The sequence below is a fragment of the Anguilla anguilla genome, chromosome 12 (assembly GCF_013347855.1).
Source record: "Anguilla anguilla isolate fAngAng1 chromosome 12, fAngAng1.pri, whole genome shotgun sequence".
In the NCBI taxonomy this organism is placed as follows: domain Eukaryota; kingdom Metazoa; phylum Chordata; class Actinopteri; order Anguilliformes; family Anguillidae; genus Anguilla; species Anguilla anguilla.
Genome location: NC_049212.1, coordinates 18,957,845 through 18,973,817, shown reverse-complemented (window position 1 = coordinate 18,973,817; position 15,973 = coordinate 18,957,845). Strand labels below are relative to the sequence as shown.

General features: G+C 38.8%; 2 pseudogenes; both read right to left on the bottom strand.

Annotated features, from left to right (window-relative positions):
* Positions 1-4,146: 4,146 nt before the first annotated feature.
* LOC118209341 lies at positions 4,147-8,781 on the bottom strand (annotated as a pseudogene).
* A 2,886-nt stretch (positions 8,782-11,667) lies between these two features.
* On the bottom strand, positions 11,668-15,882 carry LOC118209368 (annotated as a pseudogene).
* Between the last annotated feature and the right edge of the window lie 91 nt (positions 15,883-15,973).

Genomic DNA, 15,973 nt, shown 5'->3' with positions numbered 1-15,973 from the left:
ATCCCAGGAGCATATTTTAGATGTGGTATGAGGAATGCAAAGATTCTTTATACAAATAGAATGAACAATTCTTTCTTTTGGCTAGACTATATAAATAAGACAAAGACCTGGACTCAATCAGCATTTTTTCCTCATTTTAATGATTAATTGCATGCACTTACAAAAATCATGGCATGGCATGAGAGGAGGTATGGACAGGAGTGTGTCCGAAAATCTCGTGAAGAAGACCTTGTTTCTCCTGTATTCACCAGAGACATAGTACATAACTCTTCTTTATACAGAGAAGAGCAACCTACACTATTGTAGTTACTCTGCAATATTGATAGAAAAACCCTCTCAGATGTGCTCACTATAGTTTTATTTCATGTATATTTTGACTATGAATGCTTTAAAGTTTACATTTATTTCAGTGGCATCATTCTAAGTCCAATGGTGAAGGATATATATATATATATATATATATATATATATATATGTGTGTGTGTGTGTGTGTATATAGGTACACATACAATGAGCTCCATAATGTTTGGGACAAAGGCATATTTTTTTTCTAATTTGGTTCTGTACTCCACAATTTCAAATTTGGAATGGAACAATTAACATGAGGTTCAAGTACACATTCTCAACTTTTATTTACGGGTGTCTTTATACATTTTAATTTCATCATGTAGAAATTACAACACTTTTTATACTTAGACCCCTCATTGCTGTGCACCATAACATTTGGGACAAATGGCTTCACAAGTGTTTGGAATTAGTCAGATGTGTTCAGTTACTTCCTTGGTGCAGGGAGGTATGCTATGAAGGACGTTTAACATACCCAGGGTTTCTTTGTGTTACATGCCTCCATGTCTGGTCACAGCGGTGGACAAAGGCTCAAATAGAGGGTACTTTACCACCTCCTCCAGCTCGGGAAACAGGGGAGGCTAGAATCCAAACTGGCACTCGCGATAGCCTTGTGGATGAGCTCTGGAGGGTTCTACGGGCGTACTCGGCCCAGGTGAGTAGCTAACTCTAGGATGAAGGGCTGGCTGTGGCGTGGTACCTCAGGATGGTCTCCAGGTTCTGGTTGATGTATTCCATCTGAACGTTGGACTGAGGATGGAACCCGTAGGATAGGCTTGCGGAGGCTCCTATAAGAGATTGTTCTCCATAAATTTGTCCGTTTACTTTTTAATGTGACGGACCACTGCTGGCACCTGATTGGCTACATTGGTTTCGACCCAATGTTCTTTAAACCTGAGAAACATGACGGCCTGTTCATAAACTCTCATATTCAACTTAAACAGTCCACTAAATTGTTTTTGAAAAATTTGAGACTAGAAATAGAATACATATATGATGCTTTATGCAAATGAATGGACACACCTACTCTACTCAGTATCACTACAGTTTATTTACCACACTGAACATGAGTTCATCAAATTTAAATCATTGTTTTATGTAAAGATGAAAAACATTGAAATGTAGCATTAAATAACTGCCTGGCTAAATTTAGTTATTTTTGCACTGTATTAGTGCCACATGTCAGATTTATTGATGAATAAGTTTGTTTAAAATGTGAAATTGGTTCAAATTAATATTTTCCTGCTATTATTTTTGAAAATACAGATATTTGACAGATAGTACAACCTGTAATAGCCTTTAATTTTTAAAATCTATTAGCACTAGCAGCGAACGAGAGATGAGGTTTTTTTGTCGTAGTAGGTCAACAGTACTGGAATCAGATCATTTCCCAATTACATACAGAATGTATTCGCATGACAGAACGTTCCTTTTCATAAATTCAGTGTGAAACTACCTTTTGTGTACACCAACTTGTACCCAAATATGTTGTGAATAACAAGTCAGTTCCAATGCTATCTGATTATGGTTATCGTACAAATGGTTATTTCTGCTCTTCATGGTGTTAATATGGCATGCGTGTAGCTAAAATTCTACATCAACTCCATCTTCATAAAGCATTCATGACACATTCATGGTTGTCACAAAAGCATTACAGTATAATTACATAGAACATTATGAATGCATTATAATGTGTTTTGTTCATCATGTCATGATAATGTGATATGGATCATTGAGCATAATTATAAATATATTTATTGAATTCTTCAGAATACATTCATTAAAACCATGTAAATCAATATCTATGCACGCCATGAATTGCATGCTGCAGGTATCACTTTTCAGTCTGCAGTCCATGAGTGCAATGAACCACATGCAAAGCTAGAATTCCAAGCTGATCAGTCATTTAACCATTTTTAAAGTAATAATCTCAAAGATTTTCATTAAAATAAATGATGTGGCTCAGATGATGGGTGGGGCTGGGTGGCGGTGATGGGGAGCAGCAGGTGGCGACAGATGTGGGCAGGGTGGAGGCAATGACGAAAGTGGAGTTGGACCGCAGAAGTGGGGGAGACCAGACGACACGGAATTTGCAATGTAGCAGACAGTGGGTAAAGTGGCAGTAGTATGCATTGGGGGGACCCTGCCAGGCCCCACTCAAACACAATGGTGATTGAGCCAATTGTTATATTAATTAATATTATTATTATTATTATTATTATTATTATTTATGATTAAAGAACTGGGTGTCTGTGGCGACATTCCTGGGAAAAAATCACAAGCGGCGCACAGTTAGTGACATGTCTTCCATCACCCATCAGTGGTTGGTCCGCCAGAGAGTGTAGGCGGAGCTAACGCAACAGGCTCGCTCTTCAACTCACTTGTGAGTGTGAGCGGCGTACTGTTTTTTTCCAGTGTCTGCTAGTGTTACAATAATAGAGAAGGGGGGGGGCGGGTTTATGGAACCCTAAAAAGTTTTTGTGTAACATGAGAGGTCACATTTGTTGATGTAGATTTCGTATTACATTTGATGACAATATAAAGTTACTAATTTACATAGCTTTTTGCACAGCTAACGTTAGCTACCGGACGATGCCAAGAAAAGCAACATTAGTTTAGACAACGTTGCGCACAGTACCCATCTCTCATATCAGGCAACATTGCGTTAGCTAATGTAATTAACATAATCTAATGTCAGCTAACAATGAGAAAAAAACGCTCTTGAATGCAACGCTACCTTGTTGCAGCGTTGCAATGTAGCTAAATAAAGGCCAGTTCAGATCAATGATTCGCAACGAGACTGGATGCAACTTGCAAAATTCCAGGACGTCTGATTGTAAGCGTTCTAAAACTGCACTTGGCGATTTGACAAGGTGGGTCTTTTGAGACCCCAGGCTACGGCTTCAGACACTCTGCAACTAACCAGTTCACACCGCTGTAATTTTCTCTGCAACATTCTAAAACCGTTTTGTCTCGTTGCGAATCATTGATCTGAACTGGCCTTAACGTTACCGTTATTTACATTGGCATCAAGTTCATCAATCTATTATAATGATCGAAATAAAGTAAATCTTTACACAGAGCATTAACCCCGGGGTATAGGTGGAGCAGAGCCAGGTCTGATTTCTGTGTAAAGATGTCAAGCCGGAAAAAAATAAAATAAAAAAATCCAGCAGTATGGTTTAGCGTTATTCATTTATTATGCTTCCTCATATGTTCCTTCAGCCTTGATGCTCTTTTTTCATTAAACCTCCTTTGATTTTGTTTTATTCTTCTTGCTCTGATTGCTAATTTAACACCAAGCTCAGTTTTATTCTCAAATAGTTTAGCTAGCAAAACTAGAAACACGAGGGGTAACATTTTGCAAGGCAGTTGTTTCAAAAATATCGCACAACAATCATTCACGAGAAAGACAATGTTTATTGTGCACGAGATACATAATTGCATGAGCTACAGCGAATCCCACGGATTCTTCTCTGCAGTGTAAAGATGTTCATACCGAGCAAAAGGTGGATAAAGAACGTCTGTGGAAATTGATCATCACTAATTCTACCCCAGGTGTGCTACATCATTTTAACCCGGCTCGGCAGTGTAAAGACAGCTTAAGTTAGCCTAATGTTAGACAATGAATGAGTATGTACATAACGTTACTTTTATAGCAACCATTTTTTATTCAGTAAATAGTAAGTATTATAGTTGGCGTGGCACAGGTCCCAACTGACTGACGTCACACAGGCGACGCTGGTTGGATCCGGTTGGATCTATGGGAAGTGAGGTCCAAAAACCTACCTGCAATTACCGCTTCTCACCATTGGTACCACCAAAGAGAACGAAATGGAGATCTTCGAGATTGTAACTTTAACATTCTCCAAAATCATTCTTCACTGCTCTGCAGCTCAGTTCTCAGTTCTGCACTATTAGTTCATATTTATGGAGTGTGTGTTACCGGGACAACAATTCTCAGGGGTGAACTTAGTTCACCGTCAGGCTTCAAATGAAGAAGGTGCCAATTTCCCTCAACTGAGAACGTGAACAGCGTGAAATCTGTGCATACATTAGTGTATTACTATCCAGCCATACGAAAACCAACAGAGTGTTTCATCTGATGTGCTGATGTGCATCCTCCTCCCTCCTAAAACCAGTACTAGAGGGCAATTGAACAGCTATTGGTGAAAGATTGTTAATTAAAACCTATGAAAGCTCTAGTTGTCAGACTCATGGCCTGTGAGATGCAGATACAGTTTTACTTAGATTTTGATGGCCCTTTACCCATTAAGTTCTTTTTGTTGTTTTTATCTGGTTTTAATAAAATAATATAACATTTTGGTATGAAAATACAGCAGAGCATTCCAAAACTGGAAGCTAAAATAGCAAATATTTCCACAGCTACTGTGAACTTTCCAGGTGAGCTGACATAAGCTGGTATAAAGGTGATCCAGACTGCACAGAATATGAGCATGCTGAATGTGATTAATTTGGCTTCATTGAAGTTATCAGGCAGCTTACGAGCCAGAAAAGCTAAAATAAAGCACAATATAGAGAGAAGCCCAATATAACCCAGCACAGCCCAGAACCCAACTGCTGATCCTACATCACATTCCAGAATGATCTTTTCTTTGTAGTGCTTCATGTTCTTGTTGGGGAAAGGAGGGGATATTGTTAACCAAAGCACACAAATAAGGACCTGTATGAGGGTGAAAGCAAGAACACTCATTCTCTGCTGCAGAGGCCCAAACCACTTCATCACATTACTGCCTGGAAGTGTAGCCCTGAAGGCCATTAACACCACTATTGTTTTCCCCAGAACACAAGAGATGCAGAGGACAAAGGTGATCCCAAACGCAGTGTGGCGCAGCATACAGGACCACTCAGAGGGCCGGCCGATGAAGGTAAGAGAGCAAAGGAAACACAGTTTCAATGAAAAGAGCAGCAGGAAGCTCAGCTCTGAGTTGTTGGCTTTTACAATGGGGGTGTGTCTGTATCTGAAGAAAATGGTCACCACAATACTGGTTGTGCATGTCCCAAGTAAAGAGATTGATGCAAGCAATATTCCCATAATTTCCTGATAGGATAAATATTCTGTTTCCTTCAAGATGCATTCATCTCTCTTCTTGCTTGACCAATAGTCTGAATGGCACTGCACACACTCAATAGAATCTAAAAAGAAAATAAAGAATGTGAGCATTAGCAGGGAGAAATATGATAGTACTGATCATTTTGTGATGGATTTTGTGAAAACATCAATTTTAATATTGTAGAGAACATTGTGGAAAACAGAGGTTTTTATAAGTTAACTAAAAATGTTGATCAAATCCATGCCATTGTCTGGATTTTTAAATCAGTTTCACCACATTAACAAGCTGTGCAATACATAATCACCTGTGGCATTGCTGAATTCTCCCTCAGCACAGGGCACACAGTCATAGCAGCAGACAGGCTTTCCTTTTTGCACAGCCTTCCGAGTGCCTGGGGGACAGCTCTCGCTGCACACTGACACAGGGACCTGCAGTACAGATGGAATGTAAATTCAGTTGTATTATTTTGAAGTATATTTAATTTTCAGGAAGTATGTGTTTTCATGTCAAAACTTATTTTCTTGAAAATGAATTTACATTCATTTTAACAATTTTTTGTATTTTTTAAAAAGAGATAAAAAATGACACCATATTAATATGTTTTATTTCAAAACAGGGAAAAAAGCTCATTATAAATTCATATTTAAAGTAATTCTTTAAATAAAGCATGTATAAACTATTATTTTAAGCATTGGTAACTTTTATCAACAGCTTGTTTTTCAGCGAGATTCTGCAACAGTGCATTTAGTAAGAAGAGTCAGTGCACAGGAAAATGGGCACTGTGAAGTTTCAGCTGCAGACACTACTGTTTGCTGAAATGAGCCAAACCAAATGCAGTCTGGACAGAACATCCCTACTGTAGGAATAGCGTAGCTCCTTTTCTAGCCATGGCCACAGATTCATACATGAGCCTTCTGTTCTGTGTCTAGTGGAGCAAACATTTTTCACATTTATTTCATCTAATGGCTGATTATTACATATTCTCAGGTGCTTAGTTGTTCCAGGTGAGAGGTAATTAGGTATTAAACTCCCCAAAGGCATTAAGAAAAATGTTGAGCCACACCATTAAAAAAAATCAATAGGCAAGGGTATTTTTTATTCTGTTTGTTTTGAAAATTCCTAGTATCTTGATCTTTTATAATACAAATGTGAAAACCAACATTTTTTATTTCTTTTATTATTTATTCTTCAACGCACCTGTTCTGCGTTTTGTGCCCACACAATTGACACATTGCTCAGCGTTAAGTGTTTCTCCATAGGTAAAGATTCATCGTAAAGTCCAATAGTCACTAACGTAATCTGGCCTTGGCTGTTCTCCTGCCAGTTAACCAACTCATACTTTGCAGGTGGATCTCCATTCTCATCAAAATAAACCTCTTCACCCTCCTTGGTTTTAAAACGCACTTTTTTCAAATGCTGTAGAAACTGTAGATACAGCACCCAGATTTAACAAATATTAATTATGAATGATCAACATTCTCTCAAAAAGTCAAATTTTTAAAATGAGGTCAAATCAAAGGTATGCTGATTGTATGTGCAATTTTAGGATCATGAAGACATTTTACATTAACATAATGAAATGCAGTTCGTATAGTAAAATAAAATGTAATGAGTGTAATTTAATAAAATTATATATTTTTAACAGTACATACCTTCACTGGTGTCAGTAGTTCATTGTTGAGACATATATTTCTGTTGGACAGATGAGCATTATTGCTGCAGGTCAAAATATTTTGGAGTGTGTGGGCCACTGCATACACTCCCTTGTAGACATTATTAAAAATTTGCATTAGGGATAAATCAGTGTATATATTATCTACCCCACTCAAATCCTCTGTACCTGTGCACTCTTTGACATTTTTTGAAGTATTCCTGCTGGGAAATTTGCAGCTAAACAGGGTTTCCCAGAACTCAGTGAAAATAGCACTGCCAGATGAATTCAGTGGTCGAACATCCAAGAGGACATCCTTTAAACCTGTAACATTTGCTTTTGGAATTGAGACTCCTATTGCTCCACTGAGGACATGGTGACCCTCCACTTTGGCAATGTAGGAATCAGAGATCCAGCCTTCACTGCCAATCCACTGGTAGCCTGTGACATTGTGGAGGGCTAGTTCATGGAGCAGTACGTCCATGTCCAAGTGAGTAAGAAATGCCACAATCACCTTAGAGCTGGACTGCTTTATAATCTCTATAACTCTCAAAAGTTTCTCTTTAGAATATGTTCTGAAAACGGGCTCTGAATACTCAACGCAGACCCCCTGTTGTTTGGCAGCTTTGATAAATGCAGTCATGCCATTGAATCCATAGTCATCATCCGATCTAATTGCCCCAACCCAGGTCCAGCCAAAGTGCTTCACCAGCTGAGCCAGAGCTCTGCTCTGGTAATGATCACTGGGAATGGTTCTGAGAAATGATGGATATTTGGTTTTGTCACTGAGACATGCACACGTAGCAAAGTGGCTGATCTGTAAAGAGATTGATGAACCTTTAACTAACACTTTTATGAAACAGCTATGCCAATACAGTATCAGTATCAGTGATACAGTATCAGCGCTGATTAATATTGTACTTTTTAATAAAAGAATTAAACAAATGTAAAACTATTATTTGTGATGCTGAATGATTGTACTTGCCTACCAAAGGAATGTGAAATGGTCCAATGGATGTAGATATGGCGATGGAGGATGAAGAGGTGGTCTCTCCAATAATTGCCTGAACTGCAGCTCTTTCCGAGCAGGGAGCAGCTGAGGCTGAATCCTGATATCCATTTGCCAGTGCAAGTCCTGCCTTTCCAGCAGTTGCAGAAGAGCCACAGGAGTCATACATCTTGTAGCCAAGAGATATGCCGGGTAGCAAATCTGTACTGTTGTTGATCTCCTCAATGGCAAAGATCATTGTCTGGGCATACTGGAATGCTCTCATATTTATACTGGGTTAAACATGATAGACAGATCTTGTTCATTAGTTAGTTTCATTTAATTGTAAACAAAACGTTTAGGTGTTATCTAAGATAAGATGAAAAACATGTTCAATATTATAATCTTTTAGTTATTTCAGCTCCACACTGGAACTGTTCATTACTTCATGAGTGTAACTTACCTTGTGCACTGGAGAGGCTGAGGTGTGTGTGTGTAGGAGAGATTCCTGTCTATCCAGCTGCTATGAAATGAGAAAATTGCTCCAATGATGATATCACCGTCCTTTGATAAGTGGGGATATTCTGGCTTCCCAAGTAGTTTACACAACGGGTCATTTGCTCCTGTTAAAGCAGCCACCAGCAGCATGAGCAACGTTGCCAACCAATTTTCTTTCTGTTCCATTACATGCGGCATGTCTGATCGTCTGTAGTAGAACTGCATTTGCATGTGCTCAATCTGGAATTCTGCATTATTGGTTCATATTTATGTAGTATGTGTTACCAGGACAACAATCCTCAATGGTGAACTTAGATCACCGCCAGGCTTCAAATGAAGGAGGTGCCAATTTCCTTCAACTGAGAATGTTAACAGGGTGAAATATGTTGCATACATTCGTGTATTACTCTCCAGCCTTAAGCAAACCAACATAAAAGAAAGGAAAATGCATAAATACACACTTTTAAGTCCCATCCCCATTTTGTATAATTATCTGATTAAATATTACAGTCAGTGTTTTCAGACCAGCGATGATACATGTTAATATCTAAAATAATCCCAGGAGCATATTTTAGATGTGGTATGAGGAATGCAAAGATTCTTTATACAAATAGAATGAACAATTCTTTCTTTTGGCTAGACTATATAAATAAGACAAAGACCTGGACTCAATCAGCATTTTTTCCTCATTTTAATGATTAATTGCATGCACTTACAAAAATCATGGCATGGCATGAGAGGAGGTATGGACAGGAGTGTGTCCGAAAATCTCATGAAGAAGACCTTGTTTCTCCTGTATTCACCAGAGACATAGTACGTAACTCTTCTTTATACAGAGAAGAGCAACCTACACTATTGTAGTTACCCTGCAATATTGATAGAAAAACCCTCTCAGATGTGCTCACTATAGTTTTATTTCATGTATATTTTGACTATGAATGCTTTAAAGTTTACATTTATTTCAGTGGCATCATTCTAAGTCCAATGGTGAAGGATATATATATATATGTGTGTGTGTGTGTGTGTGTGTGTGTGTGTGTGTGTGTGTAGGTACACATACAATGAGCTCCATAATGTTTGGGACAAAGGCATATTTTTTCTAATTTGGTTCTGTACTCCACAATTTCAAATTTGTAATGGAACAATTAACATGAGGTTCAAGTACACATTCTCAACTTTTATTTACGGGTGTCTTCATACATTTTAATTTCATCATGTAGAAATTACAACACTTTTTATACTTAGACCCCTCATTGCTGTGCACCATAACGTTTGGGACAAATGGCTTCACAAGCGTTTGGAATTAGTCAGATGTGTTCAGTTACTTCCTTGGTGCAGGGAGGTATGCTATGAAGGACGTTTAACATACCCAGGGTTTCTTTGTGTTACATGCCTCCATGTCTGGTCACAGCGGTGGACAAAGGCTCAAGTAGAGGGTACTTTACCACCTCCTCCAGCTCGGGAAACAGGGGAGGCTAGAATCCAAACTGGCACTCGCGATAGCCTTGTGGATGAGCTCTGGAGGGTTCTACGGGCGTACTCGGCCCAGGTGAGTAGCTAACTCTAGGATGAAGGGCTGGCTGTGGCGTGGTACCTCAGGATGGTCTCCAGGTTCTGGTTGATGTATTCCATCTGAACATTGGACTGAGGATGGAACCTGTAGGATAGGCTTGCGGAGGCTCCTATAAGAGATTGTTCTCCATAAATTTGTCCGTTTACTTTTTAATGTGACGGACCACTGCTGGCACCTGATTGGCTACATTGGTTTCGACCCAATGTTCTTCAAACCTGAGAAACATGATGGCCTGTTCATAAACTCTCATATTCAGCCTAAACAGTCCACTAAATTATGTTTTTTGAAAGATTTGAGGCTAGAAATAGAATACATATATGATGCTTTATGCAAATGAATGGACACACCTACTCTAACCACCCCAGGATGCATTTTTAAAAATTATGTTGTAGGCGAAGCTAGGCTACAACTGTGAACGCAATTATTCTTTAGTAGAGCTGGCTAGCTAGCATTAGTTTTCCATTTCTATCAACTTTACCACAGTTAAGGCATAACAGAGTGAAATGTGGTGTACAGAAACAGCACTACTGAGCACAGTATCACTACCGTTTATTTACCACACTGAACATGAGTTAATCAAATTTTAATCATTATTTTATATAAGGATGAAAGACATTGATATGTGGCATTTTAAGTAAACAACTGCCTGACTAAATTTAGTTATTTTTGGACTGTATTAGTGCCACACGTCAGATATATTCATGAATAAGTTTGTTTAAAATGTGAAATTGGTTCAAATTAATATTTTCCTGCCATGCTTTTTGAAAATACAGATATTTGACAGATAGTGCAACCTGTAATAGCATATTATTTTTAAAATCTATTAGCACTAGCTGTGAACGAGAGATGAGGTTTTTTTGTAGTAGTAGGCCGACAGATTGTTAATTGTGGGCGGACACGGTGGCATAGTGGTTAGCACTGTCGCCTCACAGCAAGAAGGTCGTGGGTGTGAATCTCGGCTTGGGGCCTTATGTGCGGAGTTTGCATGGTGTTCATGTGGGTTTACTCCGGGTACTTCGGTTTCCTCCCACACTAAAAGACATACATGTTAGGTGCGCTCCTGCAGTTGCTCTTGACCAAGGCACTGGCCTCAGAACTGGACTTGGTCCCCGGGCACTGGTCCCCGGGCGCTGTGGCGCTGTGGCTGCCCACTGCTCCTAAGTAACTAGGATGGGTCAAATGCAGAGGACAAATTACCCCACGGGGTTCAATAAAGTATATCTTATCTTATCTATCTAATTAAAACCTATGAAAGCTCTAGTTGTCAGACTCATGACCTGTGAGAGACAGCTGTGATTATATATATAGTTTCACTGAGATTTTGATGGCATTTTGCCCATTAAGTTCTTTTTGTTGTTTTTATCTGGTTTTAATAAAATAATGTAACATTTTGGTATGAAAATACAGAAGAGCATTCCAAAACTGGAAGCTAAAATAGCAAATATTTCCACAGCTACTGTGAACTTTCCAGGTGAGCTGACATAAGCTGGTATAAAGGTGATCCAGACTGCACAGAATATGAGCATGCTGAATGTGATTAATTTGGCTTCATTGAAGTTGTCAGGCAGCTTACGCGCCAAAAAAGCTAAAATAAAGCACAATATAGAGAGGAGCCCAATATAACCCAGTACAGCCCAGAACCCCACTGCTGATCCTACATCACATTCTAGAATGATCTTTTCTTTGTAGTGCTTCATGTTCTTGTTGGGGAATGGAGGGGATATTTTTAACCAAAGCACACAAATAAGGACCTGTATGAGAGTGAAAGCAAGAACACTCAGTCTCTGCTGCAGAGGCCCAAACCACTTCATCACATTACTGCCTGGAAGTGTAGCCCTGAAGGCCATTAACACCACTATTGTTTTTCCCAGAACACAGGAGATGCAGAGGACAAAGGTGATCCCAAACGCAGTGTGGCGCAGCATACAGGACCACTCAGAGGGCCGGCCGATGAAGGTAAGAGAGCAAAGGAAACACAGTTTCAATGAAAAGAGCAGCAGGAAACTCAGCTCTGAGTTGTTGGCTTTCACAATGGGGGTGTGTCTGTATATGAAGAAAATGGTCGCCACAATACTGGTTGTGCATGTCCCAAGTAAAGAGATTGATGCAAGCAATATTCCCATAATTTCCTGATAGGATAAATATTCTGTTTCCTTCAAGATGCACTCATCTCTCTTCTTACTTGACCAATAGTCTGAATGGCACTGCACACACTCAATAGAATCTAAAAAGATAATAAAGAGTGTGAGCATTAGCAGGGAAAAATATGATGGTACTAATCATTATTGTGATGGATTTTGTGAAAACATCAATTTTAATATTGTAGAGAACATTGTGGAAAACAGAGGATTTTATAAGTTAACTAAAAATGTTGATCAAATCCAAGCCATTGTCTGGATTTTTAAATCAGTTTCACCACATTTACAAGCTGTGCAATACATAATCACCTGTGGCATTGCTGAATTCTCCCTCAGCACAGGGCACACAGTCATAGCAGCAGACAGGCTTTCCTTTTTGCACAGCCTTCCGAGTGCCTGGGGGACAGCTCTCGCTGCACACTGACACAGGGACCTGCAGTACAGATGAGATGTAAATGCAATTGCATTTTGTTGAAGCACATTTAATTTTCAGGAACTATGTTTTAATGTCAAAACTAATTTCCTTGAAAATGAATTAACATTAATTTGAAAATTTCTTTGTATTTTTTCAGAAGAGATAAAAAATGACACCATATTAATATGTTTTATTTCAAAACAGGGAAAAAAGCTCATTCTAAATTCATTTTTAAAGTAATTCTTTAAATAAATCAGCCATAAACTGTTAATTTAAGTATTGGCAACCTCTATCAACAGCTTGTTTTGCAGTGAGATTCTGCAAAAGTGCATTTAGTAAGAAGAGTCAGTGCACAGGAAAAGGGGCACTGTGAAGTTTCAGCTGCAGACACTATTGTTTGCTGAAATGAGCCAAACCAAATGCAGTCTGGACAGAACATCCCTACTGTAGGAATAGCGTAGCTCCTTTTCTAGCCATGGCCACAGATTCATACGTGAGCCTTCTGTTCTGTGTCCAGTGGAGCAAACATTTTTCACCTTTATTTCATCTAATGGCCGATTATGATATATCCCCAGGGGCTTAGTTGTTCCAGGTGAGAGGTAATGAGGTATTAAACTCCCCAAAGACATTAAGAAAAATGTTGAGCCACACCATTAAAAAAATTCAATAGGCAAGGGTATTTTTTATTCTGTTTGTTTTGAAAATCCCTAGTATTTTGATCTTTTACAATACAAATGTGAAAAACAAAAATTAAATTTAAATTGAAATTAAAATTTATTTTATTTATTTTTCAACGCACCTGTTTCGTGTTTCGTGCCCACAAAATTGACACATTGCTCAGCGTTAAGTGTTTCTCCATAGGTAAAGATTCATCATAAAGTCCAATAGTCACTAACGCAATCTGGCCTTGGCTGTTCTGCTGCCAGTTAACCAACTCATATTTTGCAGGTGGATCTCCATTCTCATCAAAATAAACCTCTTCACCCTCCTTGGTTTTAAAACGCACTTTTTTCAAATGATGTAGAAACTGTAGATGCAGCACCCAGGTTTAACAAATATTAATTATGAACGATCAACATTCTCTCAAAAACAGACAGTCAAATTTTTTAAATGAGGTAAAATCCAAGGTATGCTGATTGCAGGATCATGAAGACATTTTACATTAATATAATGAAATGCAGTTAGTATAGTAATGAGTGTAATTTGATCAAATTATACATTTTTAACAGTACATACCTTCACTGGTGTCAGTTGTTCATTGTTGAGACATGTATTTCTGTTTGACAGATGAGCATTATTGCTGCAGGTCAAAATTTTTTGGAGTGTGTGGGCCACTGCATAGACTCCCTTGTAGACATTATTAAAAATTTGCATTGGGGATAAATCAGTGTATATATTATCTACTTCTCTCAAATCCTCTATACCTGTGCACTCTTTGACATTTTCTGAAGTATTCCTGCTTGGAAATTTGCAACTGAACAGGGTTTCCCAGAACTCAGTGAAAATAGCACTGCCAGATGAATTCAGTGGTCGAACATCCAAGAGGACATCCTTTAAACCTGTAACATTTGCTTTTGGAATCGAGACGCCTATTGCTCCACTGAGGACATGGTGACCCTCCACTTTGGCAGAGTCTGAGATCCAGCCTTCACTGCCAATCCACTGGTAGCCTGTGACATTGTGGAGGGCTAGTTCATGAAGCAGTACGTCCATGTCCATGTGAGTAAGGAATGCCACAATCACCTTAGAGCTGGACTGCTTTATAATCTCTATAACTCTCAAAAATTTATCTTTAGAATAGGTTCTGAAAACGGGCTCTGAATACTCAATGCAGACCCCCTGTTGTTGGGCAGCTTTGATAAATGCAGTCATGCCATTGAATCCATAGTCATCATCCGATCTAATTGCTCCAACCCAGGTCCAGCCAAAGTGCTTCACCAGCTGAGCCAGTGCTCTGCTCTGGTAATAATCACTGGGAATGGTTCTGAGAAATGATGGATATTTGGTTTTGTCACTGAGACATGCACACGTAGCAAAGTGGCTGATCTGTAAAGAGATTGATAAACCTTTAACTAACACTTTTATGAAACAGCTATGCCAATACAGTATCAGTATCAGTGGTACAGTATCAGCGCTGATTAATATTTTACTTTTTAATAAAAGAATTAAACAAATGTAAAACTATTATTTGCGATGCTTAATGATTGTACTTGCCTACCAAAGGAATGTGAAATGGTCCAATGGATGTAGATATGGCGATGGAGGATGAAGAGGTGGTCTCTCCAATAATTGCCTGAACTGCAGCTCTTTCCGAGCAGGGAGCAGCTGAGGCTGAATCCTGATATCCATTTGTAAGTGCGAGTCCTGCCTTTCCAGCAGTTGCAGAAGAGCCACAGGAGTCATACATCTTGTAGCCAAGAGATATGCCGGGTAGCAAATCTGTACTATTGTTGATCTCCTCAATGGCAAAGATCATCGACTGAGCATACTGGAATGATCTCAGATTTATACTGGGTTAAACATGATAAACACAAGTTAGACATTAGTTACTTTCATTTAATTGTAAACAAAACTTTTAGATATTATCTAAGATAAAATGAAAAAAAAAGTAAAATCTTATAATCTTTCAGTTCATTTCACCTCCACACTGGAACTGTTCATTACTTCTTGAGTGTAACTTACCTTGTGCACTGGAGAGGTTGAGGTGTGTGTGTGTAGGAGAGATTCCTGTCTATCCAGCTGCTATGGAATGAGAAAATTGCTCCAATGATGATATCGCCGTCCTTTGACAAGTGGGGATATTCTGGTTTCCCAAGTAGTTTACACAACGGGTCATTTGCTCCAGTTAAAGCAGCCACCAGCAGCATGAGCAACGTTGCCAACCAATTTTCTTTCTGTTCCATTACATGCAGCATGTCTGATCATCTGTAGTAGAACTGCATTTGCATGTGCTCAATCTGGAATTCTGCATTATTGGTTCGTATTTATGTAGTATGTGTTACCAGGACAACAATCCTCAATGGTGGACTTAAATCACCGTCAGGCTTCAAATGAAGGAGGTGCCAATTTCCCTCATCTGAGAGCGTGAACAGGGAGAAATCTGTTGCATACATTAATGTATTCCTCTCCAGCCATAAGAAACCCAACAGAAAAGAAAGGAAAAGACTTAAAAACACACCTTAAAAACAAGTCCTTTCCCCTATTTATACCATTATCTGATGAAATATAATAGTCAGTGTTTCCAGGTGATACATCTTCCTGTCTGAACCCCAGGAGCATATTTTAGATAT